Source organism: Phaenicophaeus curvirostris, chromosome 13 (genome assembly GCF_032191515.1).
Source record: "Phaenicophaeus curvirostris isolate KB17595 chromosome 13, BPBGC_Pcur_1.0, whole genome shotgun sequence".
NCBI lineage: Eukaryota > Metazoa > Chordata > Aves > Cuculiformes > Cuculidae > Phaenicophaeus > Phaenicophaeus curvirostris.
In genome coordinates, this window is record NC_091404.1 from 5,136,922 (window position 1) to 5,157,356 (window position 20,435).

The following is a 20,435-nucleotide window of genomic DNA, read 5'->3' on the forward strand; positions in this document are numbered from 1 at the left end:
ACACTGAGAGCGTGCATAAACTCACTGAAATATAGAGTGGTCTCTCCTCAATGTTGGACACACTGAACCGATAATTTTAATCTCACATCATACTAATTAGGAATTATTTAGTAAAGGCAATGAAGTTTGACTGTGGTAAATTTTCTTAACGTGAGGAAAGAATCAAGCTCACTGTCTGCACTTTAGGAATGTGGATAGCAAAGGTGAAACGTAACTCTAAAGTAGATTAATTAGGTTCTCACCAGAAGCATAAACAACTAAATTGTTTCAGGGAAAATGGAACCTATTTTATACTTCTTCATTACATAGATAATGACACATTGATTGGAAAACAGTGAGATTTCATTGGCAAAGCCAGTACATTTATTTATATCTATTGAGTTACTTGTTAAATTATACAGGACAAAATATTGCACTGGACTTTACAACCTGCCTATCTTAATAGCTTGCTAGCATTCATTCCATAAGCTTCATCTATATATCTCATTTATAGCTTCATGGAAACAACAAACTAAATCAGTGGGGCATATTAATTCTATACAAATATTCATTCTCTAGAAGAATGGAAATCTTCACTGAAACAGATTCATCCTCATCTAGAAGCCCCATCCTGTGGTCCTTTGTGTGGGCAGAGCAAAGTGGTGCCCAAGCCCAAAGAGAAATGGGCTGTATGAATGCCTGGAACGACCTAACTAACGGTGATAGAATAATGACAACTGAAAGAAAGAATCCACTGAGTGACACACAGCACAAAATAAGCTTTACCACCCCAAAGCATTGAATCATATACCTTTTGCTTCACAAATACTTGAAGAAAGATAGTTGGAAGGCAAACCGATGTCAGTGGAACACTTAGACAAGAGCTATGGAAACACAGACCACAGGAAGGAGAAACAGAAAACACATATCACCTCTTTTTCTGATTGTATTTTCAATGCTTCAGTTAGGTTGATTGTTCCTGACAGATATATAGATCAGCAGATGGTGGGAGGCTGATTTTTTAAATTTTGCAGCAATTATCCCTTATTTTACAGTTTGTCATAAACATGTTACAATGTACTTTTTAGAAAAGGAGTTGCTTACAGAAAAAAAGCTTTATTGTATTATTATCTCTTCCAGAATGTTTTACAAATAAATGTAAGCCACTACGAATATTCAAGTGGGATTCAATCATCAGATGTTCCTTCTTTCCCCCTTCAATATTTGAGAAGATGAAGGTTTAGAAATATGTCGTCTCATTTTAATAAGGCAACACTCATTTTTTGGTAAAGAAGCATCTTGGCTGCCAAGTGTTGATTGAAACCTGGACTAGGTTGTGAATTTCTACTAAAACCTGGAAACAAAGGAAACTATTTTGACCTGAGTACCAAATGCATGTAACAATACAAAACACCACCATAAATATAGGTGAGCTTACAAGACAGTGCAATACTTTCTGTTAATTTAAACTGCAAGGACAATGGTACCAAGTGTTCCCTAAAATATCTGTAGTCCAAAAGTCAACTGTTAAAACAATAGCAAAACACTCACTACCTCTAATGGAAGCCAGATCTGGCCTTTGATTTGTTTGTTTTGCCTAAACAGGGAATAAACAAAGTTTCTTCAAAATGTAACTTTAATCACTGCCTCAGTTACACAGCCTCATTGCTCAAGCTCCAGTGCTAGCAGCTATCTTGGCTAAATGTCAAACAATTCCATCAGCTCTTTGAAGACAAATATTAGACAGAGACTGCATCTGAAATAATTTCCCCAAGCACCATTCAATTAACCTACTTGCCTAAAAGGTGATGCACAAATCAATATTTTGTAACAGATGCTTGTGTTTCAAATGAAACTAATCAATAGGCATCAGAGCAATTTCAAATTAAAGATAAACACAGGCAAAGTTAAATTATTAACCAGTTTATGTATCAAATGCATTGCAACTTAAAAGAGCTCTTAGTTTGGGCAGGGTGTTCCCCCAGTTGCAATTTCAACATATCATTGCTTTTCTTTAAATTTATTGCTTTTATAAAATAAGAATAAGAATAAGAATAAGAATAAGAATAAGAATAAGAATAAGAATAAGAATAAGAATAAGAATAAGAATAATTACTGTCCAAGCCTGGTGTGAGTTCTCCCTGTAGGTCATCCAGCAACTGTTCACTGGAAGTGTACATTCAGTTTCCTCTGAATATATCAGTTTACATATTTGGAATTTCTCTGTTTGTTTATCACAAGCAGTTTTTCTCTTCCTATTCTTTCTAGTCTTGTACCTAAGGAGACAGAAACATCAGAAGACTCACCTTGGAGCTCAAAGGATAAATTTTAGCACCAGTGTGTGCTATTTTGTACCCACAAATGACTCAAGGAGATGTCAGTGAAACAAATATAATCAAACACGACTGCTTGAACAATAAGAGAAGTTTCCTATTCTCAAGCCCATTAACAGGATGGGTTGTCAGTGATGAAGGGAAACTGTATGAAATAAGCTGATTCTCATTTGTGTTTTCCTTTATGCTATAAATACACCCTCCAATCAAATTGACTTAAGCAAGACATAGGACATGCAGAAACACTTCCACTGAATTGTCTTGGTTCCATAAAATCATTGTCACTCTTCTTGTTGTCTTTGGTTGCAATAACAATTTGCTCTCTGTCTGGATATGTGTTAATAACTTACTTTCTGCACTTGGTGGGGAGAAGATAACCCAATTATGCTAAATACAATATTCTGTAAGTCACTTATGAGTGAGCCCACACACCTTTCCTTTTTACCTCCACTCTTTTCCAGGTTCTGTTTCTTTATGGAGACCCAAAGCTACGTCAGCATGTAACCTCTGATATAATAGCCTAATCTGTTTTTCTATTGACAACTTATAACCTCTGGAATGGATCTCTTATAACAGAAAACACATGAATCTTCCTGCAACATCTTTACTGCATTTACCAAATACTCAGTAGTATGAATTCTCATTCCTACTACCTTTATTAATAACAAACTGTAATCCTTATTTAAATTTCAACACATTAACGCACCATTGTGCAAAAATGCTTTCATAAGGACTGAGAGCAGAGTGCCCAAGTAACTGGTATAAGTGCCATCAAAATAGCCAAGAAAAAGCCAATGTGCCAATGCTCTGTTGATTTATTGCAAAGTAATGCACCTGGACCCACCAGCTTTCATATATATTCCATCTGGAGCAACAGCTGTTTACTCAATAGTTGTCATATTGGCTGACACAAACAATTGCTGGTTAAATTTGTCATCAGTGATTCTCTGTGGGGTTTGAAATACTGGAAAATGTTACATTTTGTTCCCACCCTTAGGTTTTGAGCATTTTTTCTTATATAATATGCAGGGTTCTCAAACCAGATTTTATGCAGCTGTGCAACTCTAGTAAAAATAACAGGTCCTGTAGCATCTCCAGAAAGCTCAAGGTGGTTCACTGTTAGCTAAGGACGCCTAAGTAAGGGGTGGTGGAAAGTAATAGTTTAGCAGATCAAATTATGTGGCAGAGAAGATGGAAGATCACATCTCAGATCGCCAGGGTAACAACATTACACTAAGAAACACGTTTTATACAAACTATGGGAGAGAAGAGAGAGGGAAATTCCAGATCATGGAAGGTATGGAGGATCTTACAACAGCTGGAGTTGGGGAGTGACCTTAGGGAGTCATAACTGTGGGGAAAGAACAAATATGTTTATCAGGAATGTTATTGGGGTATGTGTTGCATGAAACAGTGAAATTTGAGTACTAGATGAATGAAGCAGCACATTATTACATGGTTGAGCAACAGAATGATATTTCCTGCAATGAAGATATTCAACAGGATATGAAGCAACATTGTGTGATAGGAGAATGCTTAGAAATTGAGAGGTAGATCTGAAAAGTTTAAGAGCACAGAGAAGCTTTGAAGATGAGAGTTGGTGAAATCATCATACAAACGTGTGTAATGAGAAAACATGGAGATTGAAGACAGTCATTCTGAATAACTGAGAGAACGTTTCTGAAGAAACAAGAGAACAGAAGCTCAAAACAGATGTTTTACGAACTATAAGAGATCAGCATCAGGAGAAAAGGTAATGAAAAAAGTAGATCAAGGATGCATCCTGAAAAAAATGCTTTTAAGGTAAAATTCAATGGGAAATAATAGAATCAGTAAAGCACATAATGGATGGGAAATCGAGGTAGCAGAGGTAGTACCTGCCAGACAATTATCCACCAAATTACTTCTTTCTATGTACTGTTTGTGGCACAAAGAAGATGGAATGAGTGAAAATATTCAGCATGTTAAACTTCTCACAAATTAGAAAAAATCAACGAAAACTCTCTTTCAAAAACCTTTCCACTAACAGCATGTGCTATCAGAAGCACACGTGTTTTGTGAAACTCTAGGGTGGAGAGTCTGTGCCACACAAGCAGAATAGCCCTGTCCTTGAAAGGACCTGCTTTCCTCCTACCTGTATGAACCCCTGGCTTCTTGATGCCTCATAACTTACTTTTTTGGGGCTAAGCTGAAGATTAAAGAAGACTATATAGACAAATTTAAGTGATGCTTTTTGGATCAACAATGTGGAGTTATCATAGTAAGTCACCAAAAATCTTATTCCTCCAAAAATGGGATCAGATTAAACATTACAGAACTCAAGGAATCTTTAAGGGAAATCTCACTGTAAGAGAACCTGGTCAAAGCTAGAGAGCAGATGCCTACACTCCCATCTTTCAGTTAAAGAAGGAGAAATCTTTTACCGATGTTATGTTGCCTGATGCCAATCTTTAGATTTACTGAATCGAGAAAAGACAGACAGAGATGGAAATGTGAGCGGTGTTTTCCCCGACATACGTGTTCCTCTCCCGACAGGTGGCACCGGAGCAGCACCCTGAAGCAGTTCTCTCCACACCAGCACTAGCCAGGAGAGCATTGCCTGTTGCCACACTCCAGGGATGATTTATGAAGTCAGGCATGGGCTAAACATTCTTAGCCTACCAAGTGGTATATGATTTGTGACCGAGGTCAAACATCAGGGTGACATTTAGTCATCAGATGTCAGAGTAAAGTCTAAAGGACAATATTTGGTGCAATATATTTACTTTCAAGCAATGGAGGAACTTAAGTTTCAAAGAACAAGGGGTGACAAAATGGAAGGCACGAGTATATTTGTAAATGTTCACTACCATAGTCACATGTCCATATTTAGTTGTCAATAGAAGTGTGGCTTTCGATTGCCTGAAATTCATTTTTAATGTGTTGATCATACCAAAACACTGATGAAACAACATCCTGGAGAGCAGATGTCAGAATTTCCTGTCCCAGAACTGTCAAAACTTAGAGCACTTTCATTCACCAATATGGAAAAGAAACCTTGGCAGTATTGACACTAGACGACCCAGACATTGAAGACTGTTTGGAACCAAGGAAATTTTGTCATTGGTCTGTGGAGGCTTTGAGTATATCCTTCTGTTTCTCCTACCACAGAGAGTTCTGCAAAAAGAACATCTCTCCTCAGCAGCTTAGCTGACATTACAATGCTAGTCTTTTGCTAGTGAATCACACAGCCCTCATGTACTGAGAGCGGCACTCACTGGTGCCCTGGTGTATTCACAGCAATGTTCTATCTTCAACCAAGACTGCAAGTATTAGTGTCAGTGGCTTTCTGGTTGGTCTCATTTGAGAAAGGAGACACAAATGTGCACAAGGGACGTGTTCTAATTTTTATTTTTAGACAGATCTTTACAACCTTGAACAACTATCAAGTAAAAGAAGAATCCAGTGCTGTAAACAGTCTGAACTAGAAAGTCTAAGGTAATTCTACTTCAGACAGTAGGATCAGGAGATTGCAAAGAGTTTGTGAAGCAAAATGCACGGGGCTTCCTCAGTCCCATTTCTGTATTGTTAAGAGTATGTCTCCTGTTGCCATTCACCTAAATGTAGGTGCCATCTGCCTACTACTGTGAAAAATCTCGGTGTCAGTTGCTTTACAAGTCTGTCTGACTTTGAGACTGTGCATATGCAGGTAAGAAATGTTACAGCATCCTGAAGCAGGCAATGAGAAGTTATAACTTCACTTATATCCCAGAGAAGACTTGAACTATCATGATAACATACTGGTGTACATGGAAGAAGGCTTAGAGATTAAGATCCTAGAAAGAGCAATGTTCTGTCGGTTCTCTCAGGTTACTTTGAATTGTTTTCTTAAGGCAGCTTGTTGGAATTATTTATAGCAATTAGATGCTTGTATAAAATGTCAATAAGCCATGTTTTTTTGGGGGATGATTTTGAAGTGAAGCAGATAGCAAACTACTGTATACAGATTCAGTTTCTCAAAGTCAGACAGCACCTAACACCAAATAACCCTTCACGCTACTCTCCAGCAGATATGCCAAAAAAAATCAGCAACAACCATTTCAGCATAGTAATTCACTTACTATGAAAACCACAGTCATAGATTTTACTGAGAGAAAATCACTGGGAGGAGTACGTGACAGTGTTGTACTGCAGGGCAGAACGCTAGGAGGGAGGATATCTTCTTGCAAAGTGAAATAGTGAGGTAATGGTAACTTTATTTTACAAACTGCATACACATCAATGACAACTTTAAGCTTAATGTACTGGAATGTCTTGAAATAACAGAAAAAGAATTAATCTGACCAGATAACAGGCTCAGAACACTGTTAATGACAATGCCAGCAACAAAACCAAGAGGAATTTTGTAGGCTTACACTGACCTGGTTTGCAGACCAACATTCTTTGCGTGTGTGTCAAACAGTTACTTATTTTCTCCTCCCCAAAAAGGTTAGTATAGGAAAATGAGTCTACCATGTGCTGCCATCCACTAGCAATGCTGTACGTTCTGTAAGAAAACAGATTGGAAGGTACTGAATATACTTATAAAAGCACTGCACTACAGATCAAAACACTAACTGTCCTGAGCACTCTGTTATTGTGCGAGCAAAGCATTCAGTGTTTGTACTTCCCCGAGCAACACCCAGCAGATTGGTGGGACTGGGGAAAACAGAGGTGTGGCCAGAACTCTGTCTAGTATGAAATGATGGAGTTGATGATCATACGGTTTGTTATTTTGTCCTTTAATAAACTTCTCTGCACGGTCAGTGAATGCATGTTTCTCCATGTGATATGGAGTTCTGCTAAAACCAGTAACCACCATTTAGCAGTTCCTGTCGACCAGTACTGTTTGGGGTTGCAAAACACCATGGCAAGGGTCAGATTTGACAAACCCTAGATGCATCACCAAATGATGAGCATTGTGTTACTGAAGTTCATTATGTGATGTCATGCTATTAATAATATTGCCACTGATTTCTGCAGAAGTCTGTTGGGTCTGAAGCCATCCCATGATCTCCACTGTCTGTTACCTGACTCCAGCACTGGTCTAGCTGCCAGAACACCTAATGTTCATCCACAGTACATTTGTACACGGCAGTATGTGTTCTACTCTCCTTATTTGTGTGGCACAGCTACATATCAGCCTTCACTCAGCTTTTTATACTGCAGATATGTTGTCCTACAGACCTTTCGCAACATCTGCTCCTCCCTCTCTGCAGTCAGCCTTGACAAAGCTTTCAGCTGGGCTCAGGAGGCAGCACCACAACACTTTTTCACCACAGTACTGTCTCTCACTATCAATTTACTACAAAGAGCATTTCTTTTGTTATTTTCCCAGTGTGCGCTATTTCCCTTGGACTTTTCAAGGGTTTCATTTTGTAAAACACACAGAACTTTCCTATTCCCATTGGCTTCTGCGGATTATAAATATGTCAGCACCCTGTGGGACAGACCCAGAAAGTTTACGTAGGCTTTGCACCTGCAAACCCTCAGTGAATTGAAGCTGTTACGCTGCCGGCTTGTTCTCTTCTTTAGACATTTCAGGTGTACACTTTGATAGCAAATATTTTAATACAACTATTTTAAAAGTTCTTGTATTTTGTTTTGATTCTTTTTTTCCTTTTCTACTTTATTTTTCTTTGTGTTTAACTCCTTACACTTTTGAGTGTCTGTGTTTTCCCAAAATACATCTACTATACTTTATCTTTCATAATGCTTCCTGCAATGCCATCTTTGTTCCAGCTTTCCCAAATAATAACTTTACAAACTCTTCCTCACTCACAAACACAAGTGCTTTTGCATACGATGCTGCTGCTCAAGCAGTGCTTTCCTTCAAGTGGTAGAAGAGCTATAACTCAACTCTCCTGTTACGAAGTATTTAGAACTTTAAGAAACAACAGGAACATTGGGCTGATATTTCCTATGTCCTCAGACTAAGGATAAAATAAAACATGAGTATATTTGGAAAAGTTTCATACTGCAGTTTTTCAGATTCTGAGGCCTGAAAATTAAATTGTGCTTTCATCACTAAAGAATATTTTTGATGTCTGCCTTGACTACAACTGACTCAAAAATAGCTTCACTGTTGGATTTCTTTCTCCTTTGAATCTATATCGCAACTAAGGAAGTTGTAATTCTTAATAAATAAGCACATAGGCCACAGAGGAACCAGTGCTACTCATTGTTTAGGGAAATAATTTGACATTTAATGAGTTCTTTATGACAGCTGAAGAGAAACAATTCATGTTGGGAGGGCCTCTGGCACTTCCTTGTAGCAAGCACAGTAGTTGTGTTTTTTCATAACACAATCTTGCATATTTACTAAATTGTATGTGTTCATGTTACAGTGACTTCTGTTAGATGAACAAATTAAACCAATGTGTAAAACTAAACAACTAAAAGTAACTAAAATGCTATATATGAAATGCTGATTCGGTATTGCGTATCATGCAGAATGCTCTCATGGGAATAATTTAAGGGTAAAGGGAAATTTGAAAGAGGAATTATATAAAAAAGTGAAATTAGTTAGGGATTCTTAGGTTTATCACTATGAATTCAATCAGGAATTACTTTATACCAGAGGAATAATTATATGAGTAGTGGAGAGTCTTCTGGGTTTTTTTTTTTTATTATTGTATTTTTATTATTCCTGTTCTCCCTGGTTTGGAAAAACAGTCACTGAAACAAAGTGGAGACCTGGAAATTTAGCCTCCCATTGATTTATTGTCTAGAAAAAAGAGAGGTGGAAAAGAACAGAAAACAGACAAATAAAGGCTAAAATGCTGTGTTAAATTCAACATAAACTAATATAGTTTCTTAACCTTCTTAAGTTGGTTAAACGTTGTAAAATCATTTTGATTTGCTCTTTAAGCCTGTTCCTGGCATGAAAATAATTCCAAAGGATGGCATGATTCCTTTTCAGAATGGTTGTTACATGAGGGCTCAGAAGTTGCTCTGGGAATAACAGTATCGTATAACCTCTGGGCATTGTGTTTCCCAAACTTGTGGTTAATTACTGACAATTTCAGATAAATGAATGCTCAAAAATTTTCTTTTTCATGTTTTTATAGAACTAAGGTATTTGATTAAATCCAACTAAGTGTTCCCCTGACTAAACTTCTAGGCATCATCTAGATAAAAAGAGTGCAAATCGAATCAGTGGTGTGCCAGAAGACCCAATTAAAAAGAAGTTGTGCATTTGTTTTTTACAGTCTCTTTTCTAATCTATCAGCTAATAGGTAGGAAGGCGTTTAGTGACTGGACACAGCAGAAGCAGGACGGTAACACCAAGGGTGCATCACTCCCTGTCAGATAGGTGTGAGCGCAGTATCCGTGTATGGAAGCAGACAATGCAGACTCAAACACAGGCTCTTCCTTTCCTGCCAAAGGGGACTGGAATTGATCTGAAGTGCAAAAAGAGGCAGAAACCACTGACTTCAGTGGAATGTGAGGCATGCTTTCTCCTTTGTTTTCCAGCATGTTTGACTATTAAAACACTATCTGTAGCTTTGGATCTTTCCAACTATAACATTGACCAAAGCTAAAAGGTGCTGAGCCCTTCCTGCTAAGGTGCAGAGCTCCATTAATTCCTCTTAAGGCCATGTAACAATAAGGGAACAGCCTCTGACACTGAAACACGTTTGCAGCTTTCCAGCTGTAATGTTCTGTGTAATAAAACTGCCCTGCTGGTACTAAATCTAATCAGTACCACGTGCCCCAACTCTCATGTAAGCATGTTTTGGAGAATACTTTCTACAATAGCTCATCTGTGGATTCAACCACAAATGAAATGTCTTGCTTATGTTGCACTCCCTTTCCTGCCAGCCTGCACAGAGTAAAATGAAATGTTTCTTCATTTATCAGGCAGCCTGTCTCTCTCTCTTCTTCAGTTTAAACATATTCAGCATCCCTCCAGGGTTTCTAAATTCCCTACATGCACATATATGCATACACATGAAAATATAAATACATCATAATAGTTTCCTGTTTCCATGCAAATTGGAAACAAACATGGAATACTTCTGACTTTAAAAGCCTTTATGGAGTATTCTGTCACTGAAAAGCTATTGGTTCTAATATATACATAGCTGAAGTCAACAGAGCCATATGAATTGCCAAGTAATTTCTGTAACAAAACCAGTATCTCCCTAGCCAGACCTTAAATCTGGTAAAAATATGTAAACTGCATATTTTTAAAACTGAAACTTATCTAGCTGTTTTCTTACCTATGCTCTCCTGCTATTAACCACGTCACCTAGCCACTCACCAGCATCTGTAAGGAAGCTTTCTATCTGCACTTAGAGCTTATTACCGTTCCCTAGGAAAAGTGTTTTGGAAAAAAAACAACCCGATTTTTATCCTCCCTTGGTGTTAAAGGCTTACAGGTTCTTCTTTCTATTCTCTCTCTTTTTATTTCATGGATTCCTGGGAAAAATGGGCTTTTCTTTCATATTGGCCTTCCCATATCTTTTTCTGTGCTGAAATTCTCTGTTCCTCACACTTTTAATTCAGTTAGCAACATATAAAGACAGCATAAGTTCATCTCAAATAAAACCAACAAGTTAAGCAGGCTTTATAAACAATTGAGATAGTTAATGGTAAAATGAAGTCCAACATGAAATTATCAGGATTATTAAGATGTTATATTTTTTTTTTTTCACTCCAGGGTTTATCTAAATGATTGAATTGCCTATATAACAAGTTTTGGGGTGTGTTACTGGGCATACTTGGTTACCAAGAGTCAAAGTCCTAACGAAAATCATTACAGAGTATGAACTATTGTGGAGTAACCCTCTGGTACAAGGAGACCTACAGTGGCTTAGCCATGTTCCAGGGAGAGCAAGAACTATCTATGTGCTGTATTCCTTCTTCTCATTCTCCAGTCAGCCAAAAAGTGCAGAGAAGCAGACAGCGGGTTAATCCCTGGTTCTGCTCATGACTAGAACATTAGTGAGACTGTGTGAGCTCAATTAAAACCCAAAATAAATGCAATTTTTTTCAAAAGTGCAATCTTTAACAGGCAGCAAAAGACTTCTGCCTCTTTCATAGGTTACCTGAGTTGCTTAAGAATGGCTCATAAAGAAGTCTCCTGTTAGCTGTAAAAGATTATACCTTTTCAGGTTTGACTAAGGGTTTATATTGACTATTATTTAACACCTGAATATTTGAATGTCTCCTTATAAAAATTAAAAATAAAAGTTTTCTTATTGTTATATTAAAAAATAAAACAAAGTTCCCTCCTACTTCACCTAGATAAAAAATGTGGGTTTTTTTCCTATAAGAGAATTGTTTTTATACAAGGGCTAAGTCTTGTTAAATTGAGTTTAAAGCAATTAACCTATTTTTTGCTGTCAGATTTAATTGTAATGTGACCTAATTGAAGACTAAAATCTGCGATACACCTGTATGAACTACCTTGTTGTACTGAGGCTGAGAAAACATCACAGCTGTAATAGGCTGTGCACAGGGGAATTAAACAAACTCAGCTGAGAGGCTGCTGCACTTTTGTATAAGTATTTTGGAGGCTGACTATTTCCAGGAGATAAAATGTTGCTTTGTTGATTTCAGTACATGTAGAATGAGCCTTTTCTAACCTCTCCCTTGGTAACTGCCAATGAAATGACTCCAGAAATACATTATTGTTAGATATAAGTGAAACAAGCAATCTGATTTTAAGGAGTGATCCAAAATCTAGGGAAAACACAGAGAGAAGCTGTATTTTGATAGCTTCCAACACATTGATTTCTCATGGTTTCAGGCAGCTGCATTAACATATAGGTCTTGCTCTCTCTACCATTTGATTATCACCTTTTATTATGAAAACATATTTGGAAGGCAACAAGATGCTCCTGTGAACTGAACTGCTGTTACCAGGAATTCTGTGCCATATAGTTCATCCCTTTTTTATAGACTAGGAGAAATCATATGATCAGAAATCTAGTGCGTAATCTGTGTTGTGTTTTGGTTTAAAAAAATATTTGTAAAACTCTCCTTTTTTTTTTTAAAGACAGCTTTTTCAGCATTTAAGGAAGTTACACCTGTAAACAGTTTGAAGATCTTTTCAAGTATTTGTTTGGAGACTGCCCAGATGTGTCCCATTTCTATTTTAGAGTCCTGCTCTAAGTTACAAACAACCAAAAGTGGGAGGTTTTGATACACTGCCAGTAGAGATACCATCTTAGATAAAAAAATACCCAAGTAACCATGTTTATTATTGGCCAAGCCCCCCATCCTCAACAAAACCCAGTTACAAATACTGTGTAGGAGCTTGATAGAGCAGAAGAGTCACTTGACTAGATCAAGGTCTGTGGCATTTGTCATTCCGGTAGAGCCTGTTTTGACTACACTGGAGAACGCACAGGATGATTGAATATTTTGGATTCTACCTCTTTTGCCTGAAAAATGACCAGCAACTAGGACCATCATGTTTTGACAGATGGAGAACAGTTGTTCAGCTGATTCCGTAAGAATGTGTTGTTTTCTTTCTGGTTTGGTGGGTACTCATGACATACTTGCACCTCTGCTGTCTTTAAAGTGCCCTTCATGCTGTAACTGGTAGGAGCAGGATAGAAGCGAGACAGTTGAAATTTGACCTACAGCTGAACTCGACAAAGAGAGCCTATGACCCCATAAATTCTGCAAGCTGCGAAAGACCATGGCTATGTCAACCGATTCATTTCTCTCTTACTGGAAAACTGGCTTTGCCACAGTAACATGCTGTACTTTAAAGGTCACAGTGAACAGGGCTCTGATAAATCAGGCTTGACAACCACATAGTGGGTCCATGATAACATAACAAGAAGCTTTAAAATAAGTAAACAATGAAGTAGGTACAATAGCCAGAATTCTATTTTAGCCTGATTGGAGCAGAAAAACTGTAAGCAAGAAAGCAGCACATTTTCTGCTCTCTGGGCCATTTTTCATGTGCCCGTCACAGTATTAATTCCAGGAAGGAAGGAGTCTCATACAGTTCTCTATCCCCTACAGTTACTACTAGATACATATAGATAATCTCTTCGTTTCTTCAGAAAAAAACCTTCAAATTCCTAAAAAGAAATCATGCTTCAGATTTATTGGCAATAATGGTAACTGCAGTTGTCACCTATTAAAAGACTGAAAATCAAATGGTGAGGTCAAATACATACAAATAAAGATCCTCTGGAATAACAAAGCAATGTTTGATAGATGACCAAGTTTGCAAGTGAGAGAGTTTGGCAAGAATATGCTTCTAGCTTTCACAGAAAGCCAATAAACAACTGTTTTACTCTCAAGATGCACTAAATTGAGTATAGTGGTGTTGATTATTGCTTTCTGTGTGTTTCAAGTATGCATAGACTCACACTTTATATATAATATATATATAATTTATATAAAACCAGCTTTAGTGCATACTCAATCTGCTTGTTTGTCTCAGCAGTCAGAAGGGAACACGCTGCATCCACAAGGGCTTGCTCAAATTTTTGTTTCTTACCCAAGTTCAAACATAAGCATTTCAATAAAAAAAACCCCAACACATATATTGAAAATCCTGCCTTTGTGGGACATCCTGTTACATTTTGGGTTAATTTTCTTCGTATACCAATGTTGTAAAATAAGTCTAAATACTGAACACCCTGTATTATAATTAAATTAACAGGAAGATACAGATGTTCAGCATTAACCAGGATCTTAGTAATCAGAGAATAACATCTGTTTATCAAACGACTGATGCTATATCCTTAACTACCCATATGATTGAGATACTATGATGTTTTGGGTTCAACTGCATGCATATTTTGTTCTTTATCTCAAGCTTTAGTCTGAAATTAACTTATTGTACCTCAAATTATTGCAGACTACAGACCGAATGAAACAAAGTCAGAGTCTCTTTTCTCCCAACTTCTTTGAGCTACTGCAACAATCCCAAGAGTGCTAAACCCAGCTAATTAAAGTGAGATTATGTTTGTTTTCCATTAGCACAGCAATCACAGTGTGAGAGATTACTTTGCTACAAAAAAAAGAGGTACTTGGATATGTCTATGTTATAATATAAGGTACACTGAGCTATTGCTACCTTGAACTAGTATTTTTTATAACATGACACACTGCCAGTAGAGATACTATCTTAGATAAAAAAAAAAACCAACCAAACAAGTAACCATGTTTATTATTTGCTTTGAATCATAGAATCATAGAATAACCAGGTTGGAAGAGACCCACTGGATCATCGAGTCCAACCATTCCTATCAAACACTAAACCATGCCCCTTAGCACCTCGTCCACCCGTCCCTTAAACACCTCCAGGGAAGGTGAATCAACCACCTCCGAATACAAACAATTAGATTATGTTTAAAATTAAAAGTAAGACTGGGATGCCCAAATAGCCTGTGTGTAATTGTGAGTACAAACTAGATCCTCTGACTTGAACAGAGCAAAAAAACATGTTTCAGGATGGCTGCTGCAGTTTTCTCCATAAAGAAGAGCTTAGATAAAAGGTACAAGACCAAGCAGAGAGGCCAGAAAAATGTCAACTGATCCACTGTAGAGAAGCTTGTCAAAAAATGTAAATAGTTCTGCTTTGATATCACAGATAAAGCACTTCATACAGACCAGAATGTGAGGTTAATTGTATGTGACTTTTTCATTGATGTGATATGAAAACTCCCGAGGCGACTTCTAAATTTGATGTAAGACTTCCTTTTCCTCATTTAAAGCTGAATGATTTCCTTCTATGGTTTTATCAATGGGCCAGAAAGGCTGATAAGATTCCTTCCTTCCTCTGTTAGATATGTTTGGACTTCTGCCATCCCATCTTGAAAAGTAATACATTTGCTTTCCTGTTCTGTGTAGAAGCAACAAGTGGGAGGCGAATAGCTCCATTCATAAAATGTATCTGGAAAATTAATGTAAGCAATAGAAAATCAGACTAAGAGACGGGTTTCTATATGAGCTACTCAGAATCTCAGCCACTGCACCTCCAATTATCTACTGCTCTGAGAACAATTGCGAGAGTGCTATGAAGAAAACCTCTTCTCACAAGACTGCACAACTACAAACTACTGTGAACTCCCTTCATAAGGGAGGTAGGAAGGGTTCTAAACTCTTCTCCTGCCTCTCTGTTATTATTCCACTCTTCCCTCCTCCTCCCAATCACACTTTTGATATGGAGCTCTATCCTTATCAGTTCTTTGCACACTAGAATGAAGTAGGAGTGAGGGAGATGAAAGCATGACCTCATTTAATCCTGCACTGTGCCTCTCCTGTGAAAGAGAATTTCTAGGGCTGCAGCCAAAAATGAGTCTGCACTTCTGTGGCACAGCAGGAAAGCTCTTCCCCTTCCTACTTCATTCCCAGAAAAGGAAGAACAATTTTGGATTTAACAGAATCTTCAGTATTTATCATACATGCTCTTGCATCCTATATTGGATTTCAGCCCAACGTGTGAGTGAGTGCAGCAGCTACAGGGAGCTTGATACAGCTCTTGTATATAAATGTTAAGAGGTGTGAATCATTAAAGTTATCTATTTCCTAAACAGAGGCATAAAGGCAGCAGCTGTTTTTACAAGATAAACAATATCACGTCCTCCTGGACCTAAAGAAAGAATCAGTCCTGAACTGCTACATCTTGCTTTAAATAAAAAAGACATCCATCAATTAATATAAAGTTCCCATCAGCTTTTTTGTGTCAGGTTGAGCCATATTTAATTTCTGAGACAATCTTCTAATATGATTAGCCTCAGTCTGATGTAGTGTTCTCATTTCTTTGCCAAAACCACCTTCTGCAGCACTTAATGCAATCTGAATTTGAGGTTTCTTCTCCAGAAATGGCTGTATTTCATTGAGGAGTGATCTCTCCTCATGTGGGTGTGAAACAGTCTGTTGTTGCATCAAGGTTCATCAGCCTGGAATGCAAGGGTGCTACAATGGGGCTTTTTCACTGCCTTTCTCCTTTGGGTCACTCCAGCTGCAGCAGCATCCCTGATGCCATCAGCTGGTGGTGCCTACGCATCCTGAGACATGTGCCCATCTCGGTGGCTACTTCCTGCACCTTCCTCAGGCCCTCTTACATTCCTGTTGGAACATTCCTCCCTTTCTCCTCTAAGTTCTCTTAAATTTTTGTATTCCAGTCTCCAGCCTCCTTGTTCTTACTATTTTCCAGCCCACTGGGAGCCTGTTTGGATCAAAGCACAATGTATGCAGGGTGCTTCCAATGCTTTCCTTATGAGGCTGTACTAGAACTATCATGATATCCTTCATGGTCACTCTCAATCCCTACTCCAGCAAATACTGAGATATTGCAGAGCTCTAGAAAACCTGTGACACGTCTCCTGCCCAGAAAACTGTTATGGGAAGCATGGCTGCCTATGCCTATGTTATATTACACAAGGGATTATTTTCATGCAATGGCTTTTTCTTAGGGGCAGTATCTCCACAATAATACAAATACAATATCAAAAACTAAACAGGTTACTTTCAAAGAAAAAATACATACATATATAAGTACTTCTATACCTATATACGGACATGTATGTATGCCCTTACCCATATATACCTAAGAACTTACATAGAAATGGATTCATTGTTTTGGTTTTTAAAATTTTTTAAATTTAATAAAGCCTAAGCAAACAAATTCTATGCTTCCAAGCTTCAAAAAAAAAATTGCCATCCATTCAACTGCTGACAGTGGCAGTTGTAAAAATATGGAATAATTAAATTCCTAAATCATGATACAGTTAAGTTGAAAATGGCTTGGAAAATCTGCACTTCTACTGAAAAGCAGCCTCTTGAGGAAATTTAAGAGTTGAAGTCATAATGTGGGCTACTTACTACCAGATTCATTAAAGTTGAGTTTTAACGCTAAAGTGTGATTTTTTTTAACTTTACCACAGCAAAAGGCAATGCAAATAGGGTAAGAGAAGCAACATATTGAAAAATCTTGCAAGTAATTTGGATTAATTTTCTGTGATGTAAAAATAGTGGTCTGGGTACAGCAGCAAAATCCAGGAATTGCATATTTCCAATTCTGTCTGGATCAATCAATGGCCTTAGGAAAGCTCTGTTAACCTATCTGCCTTAGTTTTTCAAAATGGAGAAAGTTCAGCAAGAAGCATTGATAATAATCCAATGAAATTTTTACTACGAAAGAAGAGATCAATAACTTTCAAATGGGACAGAAAGATTTTCCCAAACTGGTCAGTTAAGGAATAATACCAAAAAGAGTATAGGATAAAAAAAAACTGCTTCTCTTGTGGATAGCAGCAGAAGTTGGACCTCCACCAAAAAGGCCTAAACAATGTAGCATAGACTGAAAATACACAGGTTCTACAGAAGCAGAAACATGTCTTAAAATTCTATATAATTTTGTAAAGTATCAGAGCCTTTCTTTGGAAATTTTTGAAGTATATAGAAGAAATATAATTTTCTGTCTATACTGATTACCACGATAATGATTATGAACTGATACTTATAGATAGCTTTTAATTTTCTACTAGAATTGGAAAGATATCTTTTAAAGAAAGAATCAAACTTCTATGCCTGAAGCTGTGTGTTCCTTGTTGTTTAGTTTTTACAGTAAAATTTTACCTAGCAAGTTCTTTGCCCTGCTTTTATGCTTGGCAACTTTAAGATAACATACAGTAAATAGACGGATTATGGAAGATGTGTGGACATCATGTTGTGTTTGAAACTGACTCTTGATCTTACAGCATTAGGAGACACCCTTTTTTGTTTTTGTTTTTCTCCTCTGTGTCACCAAGTTGTAGCTTCCTGGGATATTATTTTGACATCAATTTTAAAAGCATGCAGAATAGCAGCAGTCAGCACTTCTGAGAAAGATGATGTGGCATTCTCTGCCCCCTCCAAACCCCAACAGTATCAGTAAACACTTGTGTTTTTTGAAACATGCTGCTGTTAGGCATCAGAGACAATCTTCATATGAGCCATAGCTGTGTGAATTCACTGGCAGAAAGATAATGCAGATCACAGCTGGATAAATGCAAATTTATCTGACCTGCTCTTATCCTGTACCCTGACTGAACAGCAGGTTTTGAGTTTCTTTGAATATCTTACACTGGCTTTCATTTCCCAGCATTAGCGGAACAGTTATTATTTTAATGTTATCCGAACTGTGATAGCATCTAGAAACTTCAGCTATACGAGGTGCTGAGGGATATGGTTTAGTGTTTGGTAGGAACGGTTGGACTCGGTGATCCGGTGGGTCTCTTCCAGCCTGGTTATTCTGTGATTCTGTGATTCTGTGATATTGTGATAGCTCATGTATAAGGTAATAAACGATAGAAGCACTCATTTGCTCTGCTGAGGCACAATGGTCCCCTTCCTCGTAGACTTTGTTCATCAGTTCCTAAATGTTCCAACTGATTTTGTTTCCAGTGATTATTCTGGGAGACTATTTCACAATCTAATAGGTCTGTCTGTCACAAAGTTCTTCCTGCTATTCAGCCTACATTTTCCATTTCCTTTTTAAAGCACAATGTTTCTGTTTCTATTGCCCAATACAGCTCTTAGAATGCAATCTCTGTTAAGGGCCACAATGGGGTTTTGAATGGTTGGATTCTTTCACATTTGGGATAACTTTACAGGAAGTAATATGCTTCTCATAATTTTCTCTTTGTGTATTTTGAAGTACAAACTAAACAAACAACTATAATGAGCCATTGGGATGCTCAGCAACAGAAGAGTATCACCTTGTAGTTACATAGAGAGTAAAACTTCTTTATCCTAGGCTTAATCTGTAATATTTACTTTCGATACTATCCTGTTTGCCACTGGACTGCTGTCGCTGTCACCATTCCTACATAATTTTTTGTTGGCCACTCACCTGTGCAAATTCTCATATTCTTACCCTTGGTCAAAAATGTTCAACCTGTATTATCTTTCCTTTTCCTAGTTAACATTAAGTTAATTTATTTTTGGTTTATAATTTGGGAGAAGATGGAGACGATCTGGACTTTTGCCCATATTCAGACTAGATCAAAGGCTTTTAGCACCTGGCTGTTAAATCAGATTTGTCTGTGATATCGGGGGAAAAAAAGAGATGTGCATTTAATGACATTTTTGGTAATTTGACATAGTAACTGGCAACTGTGGATCTCTGATAAATTTTAAAGAGAAATTAAGACTGTTGCATTTAATGTCTCATTTTTTAGATTGCCTTTTTTTTTAAATTAAGTGGCAGAAGAAAAAGAAAAATATTCCTTTATTTGTGGGTTAGGCATATTTATATTTTTTAACTCTGTGTTTTTCCTAATCCTTGAAGTGCCTTCACAGACACAGTCTGAGATTAGATTTAAAGGACTGAATTAATCCCTGGACCAAATTTACTGACAAATATCATTGTACATGAAACAAACATTTAGTTCCCCCCAAACTTTAAAAGAAGATGTGCCAGGTCTCAATAATTTAATATATTTAGTAAGACTAAACTCCTAGTGACCTCACTTTTAAAAACTTCCTGCTTCCCAGTCAATAAATCTAAACCACAGCAGATGGAATCATTATTCTATGGGTCTCTCTATGTCTGTTGGTCACTGAATTCTTCTGGCAGAAGAAATCCTGCTTGTGATTAGAGTGGAAGCACAGTGGCTGCCAAACATCTGTGAGAAATTGAACACTATTCGTTTATTATCTGAAACCTGAGTGGACGACTCATTGTTGGCCTCTTCTGTCTAGACTGATGTTGTTCTCCACCCCCGTCTCCATGTAAAAGGGTCAGCCAGGAACCTGCAGGACAGAAGGAAAATGGTCCAAGGCATGAACACTTTCCATTCAAGCAGTCAGAGGTCTCCTCCAGCAGTAAGAGGAAAGCATGATTTTAAAGTTGACAGCTATGAAAATAAAATGCCTGGCAGAGGTTCTAAGAAAAGGTATGCCCTGGTTTTAACTTGTATTACGTAGAGGACCTCTGAAAGTGAAAAAGCATATGCTATGCTCAAGGTCCCTTGCAGCTAACGCACTGGAATAAGAGTAAGTTCATTTATGCCTTCACTTTATTTACAGTCCTTTCCATATGAAGGCGCTTTTTTAATCACTCAAAATTTCATCCTTACTTCTTTCGTTGGGTTTTTACCTCTAATAAGAACCTGTCATACACAGAACACCGTGGCATGT

At 37.5% G+C, this 20,435-nt stretch overlaps 1 long non-coding RNA gene across 1 annotated transcript; it reads right to left on the reverse strand.

Moving 5' to 3' along the window:
- Positions 1-2,101: 2,101 nt before the first annotated feature.
- Positions 2,102-20,022, reverse strand: LOC138726199 (uncharacterized). The gene is made up of 3 exons (XR_011338386.1): positions 19,961-20,022; positions 6,713-6,837; positions 2,102-2,255 (listed from the first exon to the last, which is right to left on the reverse strand). It is a non-coding gene; the product is annotated as an uncharacterized lncRNA (long non-coding RNA).
- Positions 20,023-20,435: the final 413 nt, after the last annotated feature.